The sequence below is a fragment of the Pseudopipra pipra genome, chromosome 10 (genome assembly GCF_036250125.1).
Source record: "Pseudopipra pipra isolate bDixPip1 chromosome 10, bDixPip1.hap1, whole genome shotgun sequence".
NCBI classification, from domain to species: domain Eukaryota; kingdom Metazoa; phylum Chordata; class Aves; order Passeriformes; family Pipridae; genus Pseudopipra; species Pseudopipra pipra.
Window position 1 is genome coordinate 15146956 of NC_087558.1, and position 17739 is coordinate 15164694.

A 17739-nucleotide genomic window follows, 5' to 3' on the forward strand; every position below is an offset into this window, starting at 1 on the left:
TGCAATTACATAAAGTATCTGCTTTAAGCCTTTTCTGTCAAAATTCAGCAGGACAAGATGTATCCCAGCATAATTGCAGGCACCCCCTGATACTGTTAAAAGACTGAACACAATGGAAAACTATAGGATCTTCTAGTTGAGGTCTGTAGAATTCCTTCAAAAGTTTTAAAATTCTTGAGACTCTTATTTGCAGACTTTGTACATCCTATTTGAAATTACTTCAAGTATTTGATGATCCCAGCAAAAACATCCATTGCCCCCTCACAACCAGATGCTTCAAGAGACTACATCCTACAAATAAACAAATGCTTCACAAGACTGCATCCTGCTGTTAAGATTTAAGGCCTTTCAAAGGGTTATCAGTAGGCTCTGGATCTGACTGCTGAATGTGAACATGCTGGAAGAAAACCTCACAAAACTGACAGAGCCAGTGAAGATGGCAAAACACTGAGCAGAATGGTAGGCAACAGAAGTGACAGCTGCTGGGACAGGTAATTTAGTGAGGTCAGTACCTCAGCCTTCAGCTGAGGTGGCTCCATAGTTACTCATGATAACCTACTGGAAATCTGAAGGCAATCTATATTTTGTTACAGCGACATCACTTCTCTGACAAATGGCCCCAAAAGTCAGGACAGTGTATTTGTGGAGGAACAAAGGAACATCTGACACACAACAATAACCTTCAGATTTTATCTAATCACAGGATAATGTATGGTTAGTAGGATTTGTAAGTAGAGATGAAACTCATTAAAAATTAAAAAGATGGTAAAAATGTAGAGCAAATCAGTATTAATGCTAAGGGTAAATCTTGGTTTTAGTGATGAGAGTCTCTGGGCAGAGACTACAGATGCACTTTCTGCATCAGAAAGCCCTCTATTACAAGGCAGATTTCTTATCAAGAGTGGCAATACCCTTCTGTTAGTGGGGAGCTGGAAATATTTCTCTTGCCAGGAAGCACAGCCTTTGGGTATATGATAGATGCTTTACAGAAGCATAACAACAACATCACACAATCTTTTTGGAGAGGAAGCAATTTTATAGAGTTCTCTAATTTGAGTATCTCCTGCCTCCAAGATCTAATCCTTTCATGTCCCTCCTGACTGATGAAACATGAAAATATAGGGTTTTTTCATTTCTGGTGTTAAGCATACTTCTCATCAATTATACTCTGTTTGCTAGGAAACATCTATTCTCTGTCACTCTTCTCTGTGTCCTGAGAAACTGGGCAATTCCACTTGTACAAGAAGAAAAACCCTGATTTTTTCCTCTCTCTTTATATGCTGGGCTCTCTGCATCCACAGCCCTGGGGCTATGGAATTCAATCACTGGCACTCAGTGGTGTTCCAAAATCTCAGCTTTTCTTTTTAGCAGCACTTGGAAAGACAACTATGAAATGTCAGTGGGGTGGATAACAAGCAGCAATATCCACAGCCCTAAGAAATAATATAAATAATAAGCAAAAGGTAAACAGGTCCCTGGGACAGCTTTTCTGATACCTTTGTACACCCAGGCATCATCTCTCATTATCCCAAATTTAGTGACGCTCATAAGCACATGCTTAACTTTAATATGAATATATGTTTATCTTTGTTCACTGACAGGGGTGAGCTTTTCCTTGTGTTTAAGTGTGCTATAGAAGCAGAGCCCTAATGAGCAGACAGTGCCAGGGAAATGCTGCCAGCAAGTCTGGCACAGCAATTCTGCCATTCAGCCCTAAGGCAGTGTCCTACCCCTGACACCCAAGACTCACATTCCCTACTCAGCCTTAGCACTTTAAAGCATTCTCCTTTCAGGTCATTGTCTGAAGATTTTAATACAAAACAAAGAGCAAAATACATATGTAAAGCTAGAAATGCACCAACTTAGTAATGAATTAAAACTGCACATTCTCTATCTGTACCAGTTACATTATCCCAACACTGTTTCTCCTAGTCTGTAGAAAACCATAGCTCGGAGAAAAAAAGTTTGGAACAGTAACCAGAATCACTGAGCACTATCAAATACATTCACTAGCCAACCTAGTTAAAAAGAGTATTTATTTCTGTATTATATAGATTCAAAGATTAAACACAGAAGCTATATATTCTATGAAGAATACCTTTGTCCCTAACAAGAGAGCATATTCCTTCACACTATAGCTGTTCTGCTCCAACAGAAGCATGCCATCTCCTTCATTTTAAACTTCAGCTGTACTTTAGACAAAAAAAAATAATTTGACTTAACTGATTTCAGTGAAACATAGGGAACTGAGGGTGTACAAGAATGGAAAGCCTGCTCAAATGCAATACTCAGGTTGTTAAATTAACATCACTTAAAGTCACAGCTAGCTCAGCACTCAGCAGCTCTAATACCTCAGAGGGAATATACAGCCAGGGTATGTTCACATCTACTTCTACTGAGACCATCAGTAATCCAAAGGATATAGTGAATTGATATAATGAATGGAAAATAGTAGGTACCTCCATTAGAGTTAATCTGTGATTAGTAAATTCCTGCATTCAGACATAAGGCTGAATTACTTACCTAGTAAATATGTTCAGACAGCAACATTTATAAAAAAGTTGGCAGTGCCCCATATACTGGTTTGAGATCTCCAGCTGTTACCAACAAGACATTTTAGAAGTCTTCCTTATTAAAGGGGAAAAAAGGGGAAAAATTAATCTCACAGAATTTAAAAGGTGTGTTGATTTTGACTTTGCTGGCAGACTTGTTGCACAGGTTTGCACAAAGCAAATAAACTAGTGGACTTACAAATATTACGAAGTGTAGTAATCACTGTGTTCTCTTCTCAAAGTCACAGTGATCTTCTCCAAGCAGAGTTACTGAAGACCCACAGTGAATCTGGCCCTCTTCCCTTTACAGCAGCTGTGACTTGGAGTGTGAGTCCTCTGTGGAAAGTACTAGATGTTCATCTAGTATCAAAACCAGTTTATTGCTACTTTTAAGTAACCCCAAAGAATGTTACTCATTAGCCAAATATGCACATATAGCTAAGAAATATTTATGATTTTCAGGCTCTGGAAGTGTCATGATTTCTAGCTTCAGTGTCATGGCAGAACTGCCAGATATGTCCCAGTCATGAACGACTTCCAGCTTATTACTCAATAATCTTTGTTTTAAATGCCATTTCAGTCTCTCAATAGCTCATGAATGAAACAGTCTGCAACAAACAGGCTGGTCAATGAATTCTCTAAGGTGTCAACTTCCCATGTGCACCATAATAGGTCAGCGGTAGTGAGGTTCCCTTCACAAGTAATTCCTGAGCTAAATTCACAGACAAGCACCAGACTTAATTCTCTTCCCTTGGCATTTTGCCTGGAAGGCTCAAACAGGCTGGAGAATAATACTGACTTGTAAAAAGCTCTTTTACCCTACTATTCCTTCATCACATCCCTCCAGTGCCGGCAGGGAGGATGCAGCAGGAACGCAGTGTGGCACAGGACAACGCAGTGTGGCACAGGACGTCTCTACGCTGCACTAGTCCATATGTGGCACAGAGCCATCTGATCCCACCACAGCTGCCCCCATGCATGAGTCAAAGCAGCCTGAGAACCAGGCAGTTCCAGCCCTGCCTGCCTGCTGTGCCAAGTGAACCTTGGAATAAAGAGATTCAGGCCTGCTGTTCAGAGGAAGGTTCTGCAACGTTAGTCTGTGCCCAGCAGACCCATGAAGGACACTGAGGTCAACCAGCAGGAGTTTCCTAGACAAGGTTTGGTCTTACTCAGCTTTAAGAAAACCCCCAATCTTTAACTCAGCCGCCAGTGCTCTGCAGTCTCAGTTTGATTGAATCCTCAAATTTCACCAGCCTGAAATGAACAAAAAAAAGATAAAATAAATTATTCACATCTATTGAAAAATACCAGGTAATTCAGCCTTTTTTGCCCTGCCCCAGGCAATGCACACAGCTGTGCCGTGCAGCACAGTGTCCATGTCCAGCCCGGCCTGGCCGCAGCGGGGTTTGGGAGCCGCCAGGAGGAGCGCTCAGACCGCTCCCGCTGCCGGGGTGTCCCTCGGCCAGCCCGGGGAGCAGCGGGATGGCTCCAGCACGGACACATTTTTTCCGTGGTAGCCGGCCCCTGTATTCCTCATCTGCGGCGCGCAGAGGGGAGCACAGGAGTCCCCGCCCTGCCTGCCCTGGGCGCTGCACAGCTGGTGGCAGCGCTGCCCTTTGTGTCTCCCCTTCGCTGGGCACCTCTGCTGCCTCCGGGGCTTATTTGGAAGGGATGCCCCATCCATGAAACACTGTCAGGGAAAAGCTGACAGAGAGAGCCTGACCGTCTGGCAAAAATAATGCCTTAGAGGCAGCTGCTTGCTGATATAATCCCATATGAAAAGAAAAACTGTTTTGAAGGGGATGACGCTGCCTTCTTAGGCATTCCTGGAATATAAACTGAGCATGAGTCAATCAGAGTGAGAGTATGCATCTTGTCATGTTGACAAAGAAACAAACCAGGCAATAAATAAAAAAAAATTCTGAAAGTATCCTCTTATGCAGGATTTCACCCTCCAGTACCTGGAAGGCTGCAAAGTTGAGTAAAGTCATCCATTCAGAAATGGCTGCTTCCTGGCCCAGAACATTCTGAGAGGATTTCTCAGGACAAATTCAGGGCAAGTGAGAAGGACCAGCCCTGATAAAGCCTGAGTCAACCATGAAGCACACATCTGGCTGGCATGATGCCATGTCCATCCTGCCACAGCTGACCTGTTGCCTACTGGATGTGAATGACTTTTTTAATCTGCCAGTTTTCAGATCTGTGTTCATACAGCCTACCTACCACATTCCCAGCTAGCATCAGACAATGCACATAAATTTCATGCTACAGTTTTCAACACCTAAAGCATTAAAAAGTACTTTCTGAAACATTGCAGTCCTCCTTTTGAGTCTAACATTGCAATGTTAATTGAAGTATTATAACAGTGCTATTATTCAGTCTCTGCTTGCTAGTTTACAGCAGAGTTGTTGGACTAGCTCTGCTGCTTGTAAAGTAGAGCTGACACTCATCCTTCCTGCTCAGACACCAGCTCTTGGCTTGCCATGACCTTCGAGCTCTCCTACAGAGCTCTGATTCATTTTGGCCAGTGATGCTTCACTCCCCACCTGCAGCCCAAGATCACACAGCACCTCTGAGACAGCCGTGCTTTACTGTTCACTGCTCAGCCTTCAAATAAGCCTGTTCTGGGTGCAGGCACAGTCCAGAGCTGCCCTGAGGCTGTCAGATGATCTCCACAGCCCTGGTAGAAGCTGGGATATGAATGAGCCTGGTCCACTCCTTTCTCATTTAACACCGACATATGGGAAAATGTTTCACAGTGTGAGTTCCTGTGCAAGCTGCCAGTGACCCCTACATCTTGTGCTGGCACAACCTGTGCAAGTCAGCAGCCTCACTGCATGGATGCAGATCTAGCATCTCATCAAAGTGTTTCCAAATCTCTTTACTATGCTATTTTCTTCCTTTCATTTATTTCTTCACTTTTTCTGACCCAACTTCACTCTCTCATCCTCTTCTCTTTACAAATTTGAAGCCTGAAGTCATATTTTTTCAGATCAGAGTCCTTCAGTGCAAGCTGAGCACTGTCAACTGCCTGGAATGTGGGTGGAAGCTCTCTTAGAGAAACCAAGGTGGAGGAGACGGTGAGACTGTCCTTGCTGTATTCAGGGCACTGCTCACTGTGTCAGTGCCACACCAGTGCCCTGACTGAGCCTTGTTTAACACTGTGTAGCCACAGCTACTGCTGTCACACAGGCAGGACAAACAACTGACTTCCCAACTACCTGTGGGCTTTCGGTAGTCTTCTCTTCCTGTCTTACACCACTGGTTGTATTAGCACTAAAGAGTAAATAATTCTATGTTCCACCTGAGAAGTGGTCAAAATGCAATCATGCTTGTACATTCCATTAAATGCAGTAATAACATAATTTATTCTGACAAACTGTTGAAAACTGAATGCATTTATTTCCTCACACAGTCCAGCTATAGGTAAAGCTTTTCCAGATATTTCAGACCCAATATATAAACTAACTCTACACACAAGCTATCTAGATACAAAATATCCTTGAGGGTGAAATTCTACACTCTGAAGAATTTGCTTTGGCAGCAGCAAGATTTACTATTTTCCTCGTCAGATTTTGTTCTCAGGACATTGGTCATCATTTCTTTGTTGACAGATTTTGCAGATCTCAACATGACTGATCAACTTGCAAATCCAATCAATGAGAACCCGGAGGTCTCACTATATTTTCTGATAACTGCTGGGATTACTCTCAGCTAAGAGTATAAGAAATGTTCTGCAGTACGAGCCACATCTTTTATGCTCAGTGTCAAACATAATAGGCTTCTAATAATAGAACCACCACAGTCTGTCCGGCTATTCCAGTCCTGGATCTGCCACAGGAAGCATCTCATGAGGTCAGAGCTAATACAGTAAACAGTGACCCTTGTTAGTGACATGGTAAGAACAGAAAGGCTTCAGATGTTGGGGAGGTTTCTCATCTACAACACTCTTCTAAAGGATTTAGCAGGGTGAGTATATTTACAGTTCCTCTTACACAAATTATCACAGTATGCACAGAACTCTGGGGTTTTATACAGCTCATTATAAGTAGGAAGAACAACCATCTACAGGGTATGCTGATGCTAAATCTCTAATTTCAGACCTCACTTTAAATTGTGTATTGAAAGATTTTTATTTTATGATGGGAATATAGTAGAAGAAATAGAAATGTAATAGGGAAATAAAACTTTCCCCACATTATCCCTTAATTCAAAGATTTTTCTCGAAAATTTTCTCCTTCCCTTAAATTACTTCCATGAAGAAATCAAGTGGCAGAAGTATCAGTTGCTTTGTGACTAGCTGTTAAAAAAATAAAATAAAATAGTTTTAATCTGTTTCTCAGCTTTGATTGCTGGGGGTAGTAATTCTCTGGTCCAGCTGGCATTACAGTGCAATGTTCTCACTGATGCTCAGTTGAATAGTTATCTTAAGCTTACAGAGAATCTGTGTGACACCACAGACTTAACGGGATGAAAAAAAAAAAGATGCAGAATTGCCAGGCTTCATGGAACTCTGAGCTACATGCAAAACCTTCATCCCTCCGTATCCTGCTGCTGCACAGCCACAGCAGCAAAGCTGGACAGAGTTAGGAAGTCATGGTTTGAAACCCCAAATCAGAAACCCAAAGACAAGCAGCTACAAATTAAGCTCTGCAGAACTGCAGAGGTTTTACATCTGCACCACCTGCACATCAGAGACCTGGGCCAGGAGAGCAGCTTGTTTCCTGTGGGCACTTGGTCAGTGACAGCCAGGGGGAAGGACACCTCAACCTCAGCTGGGCAGCAGCTCACTGCACTCATTTCCCAAGCCCAGGGGCCTTCATCCCATTAGCCCAAAGTCTGCTTCCTGGGCTGGGCTGGGCTGGGCTTTGTGGAAGGTGCTGTGGTGAACACAGCAGAGCAGTGAGTGAAACAGAGAAATGCTGCTTCCTCCAAAAGTACATGCATCCACAATGCTTCCTCGTGGTGTTTCTGTACACATTTTAATGCCTGCACTTACCTTTGTCCACATTCCAAACTGCAAATGTAAAATGCACTATATTCAGAACACATGTATACAGTTTTGCCTCCATTTCTTCCCTGTAGCACTGGGTAACTTGTGTGCCCCTGCCTCAAGGAATTGAGTAAGGGAGTGGAGAGGCATTGGAGCATATTTGAAAGACATCAGTTAGAGTCGTGTACTGGTTTCACTCTGAATTTCAACAGGAATGTGGTGTTAGCATCTAGGTTTATGACCACTGCCATTGCCTCAGTCTCTGACAGAATTTGATTTCTGCCTAAAGAAAAAGGCCTGAAATGGTGACCTGCCCCCACACAGAAAAGATGCCAGCAGATTCAGTAATTCTGCTGTAATTTTAATTTGCTGTAATAATCTACGTTTTGTTCATTTTTACCTCAAAATCTGGACAGACATATTGCTATACTCTGCAAGCTGTTTTTCCTGGTTGATATATTTCCACCACGCAGATCCTTTTGCCTAAATCTCAGTAAAGATTCTGCAACAATTTGTACTTGCTCACTTGCTATATCAGCTACATATACTAGGTTTAGTGCAGTACCTGCTGCTTGGTCATTCTCCTTCCATCTGCCAGAGCCTACGTAATATTTAATTCCTTAATTTTGAGTATTCATCACAATATCACTTGGTGGATTCTTACCTCTTGCTGACAACTGCTTGTTCTTCCATAGCTTTTACATAAGATGTGTAGATGCAGAAATCTGCTATGTCACTTCCATCTCTGTGTTTCAAGACTGAGACTTCTCTGATTTACAGCAGCTTTCCTTCAAAATTTTCTTTGAAAATCTTTTACCTGAAAATTGTTTTAAAGGTTACAGGTCATTTATTGCTCTGCAGTCAAGAATTTCTTTCCAGATGTCAGACACTACTGTGCTTTAATTATACAGTCCTCTGAAAGGCCTTCTACTATGAAATTTTCTTTGTTGTCTGAAAGTCATTTTATTGGCAAAACATATGACTAACAAAAGGGATATGACTCTATGCTTACTGTATTATGAATTATTACACTGTGTACAGCTGAGCTTTAAAAACAATTTTCAGACAGCTCTGATTCTGGTGACTAAAGCTTTAAACCGCTTAGGTTTTTTTACTCCTTTATTAAAGCCAGAGGTGGTGAATTTCTAATTTCTGATCCCATTTTTTGTCAGGCCAGGCCTGAGCATCTGTAGGTCAGACATATGTCCTGGAACTATCTGTGCTTTTTTGAGTTCTCTGATGGAAACTCATACGAACTGTAAGAAAATGTTAGAAAATTGTGACACATTGTCTAATTCACAAATTGAGATAAAGTGAGAGCAGTTCTTCTCAGCCTGCACGGAGCTTAAAGCTTGACCCCTTCTGCCTTAGCCCTGAAGGAGAATTTTTTGCCTGAAACATTGTCTGTCTTTTTAGTTGGTCCAGTGAAAACTCGTTTGTGCCTCAGAACCGTGCCTTGCACGGTGCCTTCGTGAAGCACCCTGTGAAAACATCCCTGCTGGAGCTCCATACAGCAGGGACTGTTCCACTGGCAGGGCTCAAGAGTTCTTTATTCCTGTCAGACACAAACCATTATAGAGCAGCATTCTCCAAGAGACAGATCTGCTTATGGGACATATAAATACTGTTTTCCTTCTATTGATGTCCATAGGAACAAGGATGGAGGTATGATATTATGAGATACTAAGTTCTTAAAATATGTTCTCAATGATTTCTATATTAAGAGCTGTTTTGCTTTGGAGGATGAAAGGTCTGTTCACTCAATATGAGGAACAAGGTCTGTCTCAGAGATGTGGAAGAACATCTATTCATCCAAAAGCTTAGCTATTTCAGGAATAATCTGTAAATTATTTTAAGAGTTTGTTTAAACCGTTGTTAACTATACCTGGCAGATTTCTGGCAAATGCATTATTGTTTCTCTAGACTTCTTCATTCCTTCAAGGAAACTTTTTGGGAGACAGGACTTGTCACTTCTCCTGTTGACACTGTTCTACTCTGTATAAATAATTACACATTCACTGGGACTGGGACTAACACCTCCACCCTCCCCAGGAGGGTTACTGAGCCATCAGACTAGAGCATTGTTTTTTCTCTCACCAGCTCGCTCCATGAATATGTAAATATATTTTACAAAGTGGGACTGTTCCAGTTGAAGGGGCTGGTGGTCAGGTCGCTGCTGTGAGGCAGAAACCTAACCTGAATTTGCAGAGGAGAGGAGAATTCCTCTCAAACACAGGTAGGAGTTATTTTGTGAGGTATGCACTGACTTCTTCAGGAGCACTGATGTGATCCTCACTTTCTCAGTGGGGTTTACACATCAATTTGTATCATTGTTTTGACAATCACTTCCATAAAAATACATTTTTATCATTAAATTGAATAATTTGCACCAAATGAAACAGAGTTTGGACACTTAATTTCATTTAGAAATATGAAAAAATCATATTCAGCTCTTGAGTGCTGAGATTTTCGTTTTTGTCCAAGTGTTCAGCCAATTAGTAGCCCAAACTAACTTAGAAAGTCTTCCCAAATAATATCTTGTTTACCAGTATGGGTTCCACAAATTCTATACCTTTTATCTTAGTCTAATCGAAGTTCAAGTAGGTGACTTTTGCTTTCTGCTTTGAAAACTGTGAAACTCTATGCCTGTTGTCATAGAGTGAAGGGCTTCTGGGAAAGGCAGAGTAACTTGGGAATTCACAACCTGGAAAAACTTCATTTTCCTCCACTGAAAAACATTCAGCTTAACAAACAGACTTACATTTCAAGGGTAATTCAAACAGCAAACTGAACCAAAACTGGAATTAGGAGTGGAACAGACTGCTAAACTATCCAAAATTGAATGGCAGATTTAACCTCTCATTCTCATATTAATGCGAAGTAGCTGAAGAATTCTGAAATGGAGTCAAATTGTCCATCTTTGAACACTAAGAGGATGTAGTAAAATCAAAGGTCCTGTTGTGTTTGGATCAGACCTCTGATAATCTTTTAGAGTTATAACCTTTTGGTTCTAAGTCCTGCATTAGAGCTTGGCTGGGAATCTATATTGGAGTCTTCTTCTACAATACAGAAAATGTAAAAGTAACATTACAGGTATAAATTAACACATTAACAATCCAGGGCAGGTCAGAGACACAGCACACTGAGTTTAGTATTTACTTAGTTTAATTAAATGTATTTGATTTCACTTACAGTTAAAGCAGATAATTGAGTAACAGAGGAGACTCTGGGGTTAATAATCATTAAGGAATCCACAGTAGCACACTTCCACCTTGGTAAAAACTGCAACCATGAGAGGGGTGATAACCAAGAGACAGGCCAGCAAACTTTTGAGGTGCATTTGGGGTGGTGTCAAGGCAGAGAGAAGTGTCAGTAATGTTTAAGAGCCTAAGAACCCAGAGCTTTGAAAACTTAGCTGAAAGCTGAATACAGAGATGTTGTACTGGATAGACAGTATAATAATCATGATCTACTGGCTGTACTTATAACTCAGGCTCCATATAAATCAGTTCCTCTCATTCCCTTTCAGGAATCTATATACCTAGCATCACATATCTACATCTGCACCTCTTTACAGCAAAGAATTCCTTACTGTTTGACACTGTGCAGGATAATTATTATCAGTGCACTGCAGTACATCTGGAAAGATGAAGGAATGCTGGCTCAGCATACCTCAGGCAAAGCACTGCACCTCTTAAAGAATGAAAGCATACATAAAACAGGAGCATAAGAGCTGCATCAGTCTTTCATGCCTGAAAGCCAGGCATAATTGCTTTGAAGTGGAAGGAGTTACAGCACTGCAGCTCTCCAACTGCAGAACAGGTAACAACAGGAATTTAAATAAATACTCACCAATCCTTGCAAATTCTTTGATTCCTTATTCAAAGATGCTACCCATCCACTAGAAAATGTTATGTGGTAGAGGCAGGCATTCCTCTGTCCTTTCCTGCCAGGATTAAAATGAAACTTGACTGTTATCTCAAGAATGAGCCCAAAGACCAGACTTAGATTCTGGAAAAACTTTTTTCCTCTCAAAGTACCCTTTTAATAAGTGACCTGAAGGATTTAAACATAAAGACTCATTCAAAACAGTTGCCTGTGCTCAACTGTCCACGTCCAAACTGAAGTCAAGTATAGTTTAGGAACTGAAATTAAATTACAGTATTACTTACTCAGTCTGGCCTTTATTTTGTTTGGTGGATATGTGAAATTTTCTCAGAGACTGTTAAAACAAAAATAGTCTGAGGCTCTTGAAAGGACTAAACCAAGTAACTCCTGGAATACAAAAAGGATAAAGTGCTACTTAATTCTGGTCTTGCACTTTTGATTCCTAAAGTACTAAAGGACTGCTGCTGAGTTAGAACTGCATATCATGCAACAGTTTTCATATAACACTAAAAACACTGAAGCATTCTTATACCAAGTATATATCTAATTTAAATCTATAATGCTATTTCTCTAATGCTTTTCCAGTGTTTAAGTTACTTTTGTGATACATTTTGTAACCAAAACTGCTACTATCTTGAAGTTTCTGGTCTTGGCTCCTAAAATTTCCATGTAAGTTCCATTGATTTTTTTATAACTTTTCTCCTTAATTCTTTAGCATTTTAATGACCTACAATATTTTGCCCATAGCAAGAAGCTCTGCAATACCATGCTGAGCCTGATATTGACAATGACTTTTCTTTACACATTAAATAATGATGACTCTGTGAAAATCATTACCCAGCAACATAATAGATCACAGATGTGTTTAAAAAACATAGTATTAGGCTGGACTCTGAATTCTGGCCCAGAATGCATGTGTGCATCTCCCAGGGCAGTAATTCAGCACTTAGAAAAAGTAAACTCACCATTGTAATGCACATGGCAGATAGCTGAGTTCCAGCCACCAGTGAAATAATCTGGCCCCAGTTTTGCATTCCATGACCCCTGTGCTCTGATGGGAAGGAGGCCATAGGGACTGACTGTAATTCCTGTAGTCAGAACTGCCCAGCCCTGGTACAATTTATTGTTGCACAGGAACAGCAGTGATGCAACACCCACCTTCTTGCCAGGGACCCTATGCTGAATAAGGACAACTGAGGGCACAGCACAAACAACAAGGGGAATCCTTGTCTGTACCAGCAACATGATGCTGTACCTGGCAGAGAATGACTGTATCGAGATATTCCCTCACAATTACTTCAGCTTTCTTCACTTGACCTAATCTGCCTGTTGAGGAAAGGATATTTTCCCTGTCCTGAATTTCCACCTTTGAGGAAGGAAGTCCTCCACATGTGGGCTCCCCCAGTCTGTCTTTCAGACATAGATGTGGAGCTGCTAAGTTAAGTGAGGGGCTCCTTTTCAAGTCAGGAAAACCAGTGCAAGAATGATCACAGCTGATGGAAATTTCTTTGTATTCCCCCATCTCTTGTTGCACAGGCTGTCATATCATTTGCACATTTTGTAAAGAGTTTTTTCCTCATCATCCCTTTTCTCGTAATTTGGAAGTGGAGGGAGAGTTTTCTTACCAGGAAAAGTAGGAAAACAGTATGTTTGTTGGCTGAACTAAAATTGCTCATAACACTTTTCTCTGCAGTAAATAAATTAGATCAAATTGTTCCCCCTTTCATGTATAGCCTTATAAATAATGGTAGAGGGAAATTCAGGAAAAGCAGTGAGAGCATTGGCAGGAAGCAGTTTCTCACAGGGCTTAATTCTGATTTCAGATCTGTGTTGCCAGTATCAGCAAACTAATTACATGTGAAACTACACCGTGAGTCTTGGGTCCCAGGTATCAGCTGTGCAATAGCAGTGTGACAGCCTCTCCCTGCACAGGCTGCTGAGAGCATTCACATGTGCCTCTGCCTCACACCTCCAGTGTCACCTGCAGCCAGCTCGAGGGGAAGGTGGCTGTGACCATCACCAGGCTGTTGGCACCACCCAGTGTGTCAGGGAACACAGCAATGGCTCCACATCTCACTCTCTGCATTCAGGTCAGAGCTAACACTCTCTGGTGGAGGTGGTGCTTTTGGAGGGGAGAGGACGCTATTGTGCAGTAGATTGTTTGAAATATCAGCTCTTTTCATTTCTTAGTCTACAAACCAGACTCTGATCTAAGTCTTCAGAAAGTCTTATACAGACATGAGTGAGTCTTGTCATTAAATGAGAACAATGGATCCAAGGATGATTATTTATATATATCCCTCATAAAAGTAATTCTATTTTGTATCCAGAAAAAGAAAGCCTACTTTTTTCATTTTAGTGACATTTTAGTGTCATTTATCATATCCATTTTAGTAATACAATTTTGTAGCTTCCCTCTTATTTCCTTCCCCAAGCACAAGCACAATTAAAGGTCTCATGTTTCTTTCCTGCATCCACCAAAGCAACAGGAATCTGCTTTGTAATTTTCTTTCATAATATTATCTACTTGAATACTTGCTGACTTAGATTACATCGAGCCTGGGATAATGACTGACTAGGCAGCTGATCTGTCTTTGCTTTTACAGCTCTCTAGGTAAGAACAGCATTTCCTGACCCTTGATGATGCCCTGCCCTTTGCCAGGGCTCAGAAGTTGTCCTGCACAGACTGAGGTGCTTTGCTCCTCTCTGTGCTGCTGGAAGACAAGGGGACTGCCTAATTCACAGGCACCTGCAGGCAACTCAGGGCTTCTGCCTCTTAAGTTTTATGGCCTTCTACTCCATGGTTTATGCTCCTGTTCCTTTTACATTCCTTGGACTGATGTGTTTAAAATGCACTATTAGGGACATTGCTCTTGCTTAAAAATATTCTTTTTAGAACCCATTTATTTGATCAGCACTTCAGCCATTTCTACACCTTCTGTGTGATACTGTCATTGTGCCTGCTCCTGGTTAATGGACCCTGGCACACTTCATTGGAAGTGTTGAAACAATCCTCTAGGAGTCTGGTACGATGATGAAGTATCTTTTCACAACATTATAAATGTTTTAAGGATCCTGCTTGATATCAGGCACTCTGGTTAAGAATTATTAGATCCCTTTGGTTACAGGAATATTTGCAATTTAGCAGTAGTTGTCCAATTTATAATTTTATATTATGATGAAAAACAATCCAACTAACGATAAATTCAGGACCATTGTCCATAATATTTTCTTATGCTGGCAAATAAGCAACTGACCTTGAACAATAGAGGGTAAAAGATTTGAAAAGAAAAAGGAATTATTGCATACCAGCTTATATTCCTATAAACAGAAGAGGCAAGTAGAAACTCATGTCAGAATTGCCCAAACTGACAAATAGAAGGACCAGAAGGTAATTTAGAAAAGCCATACTGAAAAACTGTACTGCTTTTATGATTAATGCATCACTTCTGGTCTCACTGCTAAATGATAATATGAAATATGAAATTTTGCAACTGTATTAAATATGTTATTACTTGAGGTAAAACCAGAAAAGAGACAAAAATGTTAATTAGAGAATGTAAGCTTAGCTCCTAATAAGTTCCTTAATTCCTAAGGTGTGGGAATACTGTCAATACTACATTTGTCCTTGGTATCTCAGTATCAAAATAAACCAGGGGAGGGGAGGTCTATGATTCATCACAGTTATTTTTTATATAAAGCCAGAAACCACATTGTCATTTGATAAATGAGCCGAGAGTGAAGCTTGAAACACAAAAAGAGAGAAGAGTGGGAATTCAAGCCTGGGGAAGGGTGGAGGCTCTGCAAGTTTTCCAGTGAAAACTCTTGTGTGGGTTTTTATTTCTATAAAGTAGCAGATTCAATTAAAGGCATGACATGGATAAATCCTTGGCTTGCAGACCAAAGAAAATTTGGGATTCCTAGGAACTGGGTGGGTACATCAGTTTGTAAGAGTCATTTTAGGTGCTAGGATTATCAAGAAAATAGGGATACATCCTCTCTATTGCATGTTGTTCAATGCTATTCTGAAAAGGCACAACTTGTAATTCCAGGAAATACCACAGTTCTTTTGGAAGTGAAAATATCAAGATTTTGGCACTTAAGACTGCATTGAGAGATTGGGGTTGTTAGCCTGGAGAAGAGAAGGCTCCAGGGTGACCTCATTGTGGCCTTTCAATAATTAAAGGGGACTTAGAAGAAAGATGGGGAAAAACTTTTTAATAGGGCCTATAGCAATAGGGTAATGGTTTTAAACTAAAAGAGTGTAAACTCAGACAAGGTATAAGGAAGAAATTTTTTATTATGAGGGTGGCAACACACTGGAACAAGTTGCCCAGAGAGGTGGTGGATCCCCCATCTCTGGCAACATTCAAGGTTGGGTTGGATGGGGCTCTGAGCAACCTGGTCTAGTATGTGCTCAGTGCAGGGGTGTTGGACTAGATGACCTTTAAAGGTCCCTGCCAACCCAAACAATTCTATGATTCTGTGATTCAAATGAAATAAAGAGCTGTTGTTGATAGCATTTACATAAATTTAAATTCAAATAATTTCACAACATCAGCTGAACAGGACTTGTGCAGAAACACTAAGAGAGCACTAAGAGGTCTTTTGCCATGGTACAAGGTATTTTGTACAGGTGACTTTCCACAGAGAAAAAGAAGATTTGGTGAGAAGCCTGAAAGCTGGAGCATAAACTAAGATTTTAGGGAGGGGGTTTCTTTTCGGTCAGATCATCAGGCCACTTTTGCTGCTGCACAGCAACATCATTATTAAATTTGTCACAGGCAAGATGGCAGGGATGCATGGAGGGACACGTGGTTTGCACCAACATTCACACAGTCTTTTCAAAGAACATCTCGGGGCCAATCTGTCACACAGGGCTACATTTCAGGAAGAGGTTTCCTCGTTCCACTTCAGCAGTTGTCTCATTTTCAGGCAGACAAGGTCACACTTGCCAGACATTCATTAGGAAATTTGTCCCTTGTTAGCTTTGTGTACCAGATATCTTTCTTCAGTGACTGACAGGGAGAAGCACTCATCCCTGATCACCAGCATCACTGGCTGAGCCCAGGACAGCTGGCAGCAGCTGATGGGAGAAGAGGGTTCACTCAGGCTGCACATTTCTGCCAGATCATTGCAGGAAGCAGTGACACCCTAGGACAGTGGGCATTTCTTATAATTACTATGGCAGTAGCTCTGTAGTTCATAAGTTAAATGCCTGTCACTAAAGATTCATTATTTCAGGCCTGAAGATGCCTCACCTCAGGGACACGTAACAGAAAATAGTTTTTGTTCTACATTCAAAAAGAAACTGCTGTAAAAAACTTGTGTTGCAAAGTCAGCTGTCAAAAGTTAGACACTTTTCTTCCACATTAATGCAGACACTTTGCTTATGCAACTCCATACTATTTTTGTCACATAACCTATGCATCATTTATACAAGGAATACATACACAAGGCAGCATAATTAAGATTGCATGAGACTGTAAATCTGCCATCTCTTGGTTTTGAACTTAAAACCTTTTTAGCTGAATTTATATGCATTACCTACAAACAATTCCTAACTGTGCATTCCATGGTTTTATCCCAAATAGATAGGGACTCTAACAGATGCTGATTGAGAAGCTCCCTGACTTCAAAAATGAAGTATCATCAGTATATGAAAGGGTTTATTTGATTTGGCTCCCTGCAAGAGTAGAAGACTGGTCTTTGTGAAGAAGAAAGGTCACTCCTGTTCCTGTGTTGCTAACAGATCATAATTTAGCTGAAGATTGATGTCAGTGCTAACACATTTATTTATGGGTAACTACTTGCCGGCCTTTTACTTTCTGTTCCTTCTGCAGCCATCAATGGAAACAAGCCAGACATCTCTGGGTCAGTTCATGGGTGAATTCTCTCCAGCAACATCACTTACATTTGGTAAATATAGTTTAATTTAAATTAGTGCCTTGTTTATAATTTACTATTTGTGGTATTCATAATCTATTTAATAGTGGGACACCAAAGAAGCACTTAAGCACATTAGATTTAGGGTGCTAAGAGAACACACGTTTAGGGTGTGTTACTGGGTAGGCAGTGCCAGGGAGTGATGCTGCTGTGTTCCCAGTGAGGTGCAGGTGCAGTAGCCTGGCTGCAGGGGCTGTGTACAGGTGTGGGGGGCTTTTCCAGCAGCCTGTTCATTGCCTCCATTTGCCCAACAGGCCTGAATTGTCCTGTTGCTGCACAGATCTGAAGATATGCTTGGGTGGCACTGCAGAACCTGGTAATGCATTAACTGTTCAGAAGTTTAAAACTACCTTTACATGA

At 41.0% G+C, this 17739-nt stretch overlaps 1 long non-coding RNA gene across 1 annotated transcript; it reads left to right on the plus strand.

The window, feature by feature from the left end:
* Nucleotides 1–6912: 6912 nt before the first annotated feature.
* LOC135419702 (uncharacterized) lies at nucleotides 6913–11601 on the plus strand. The gene is made up of 3 exons (XR_010433109.1): nucleotides 6913–9210; nucleotides 9646–9781; nucleotides 11075–11601. It is a non-coding gene; the product is annotated as an uncharacterized LOC135419702 (long non-coding RNA).
* The last annotated feature ends 6138 nt before the right edge of the window (nucleotides 11602–17739 follow it).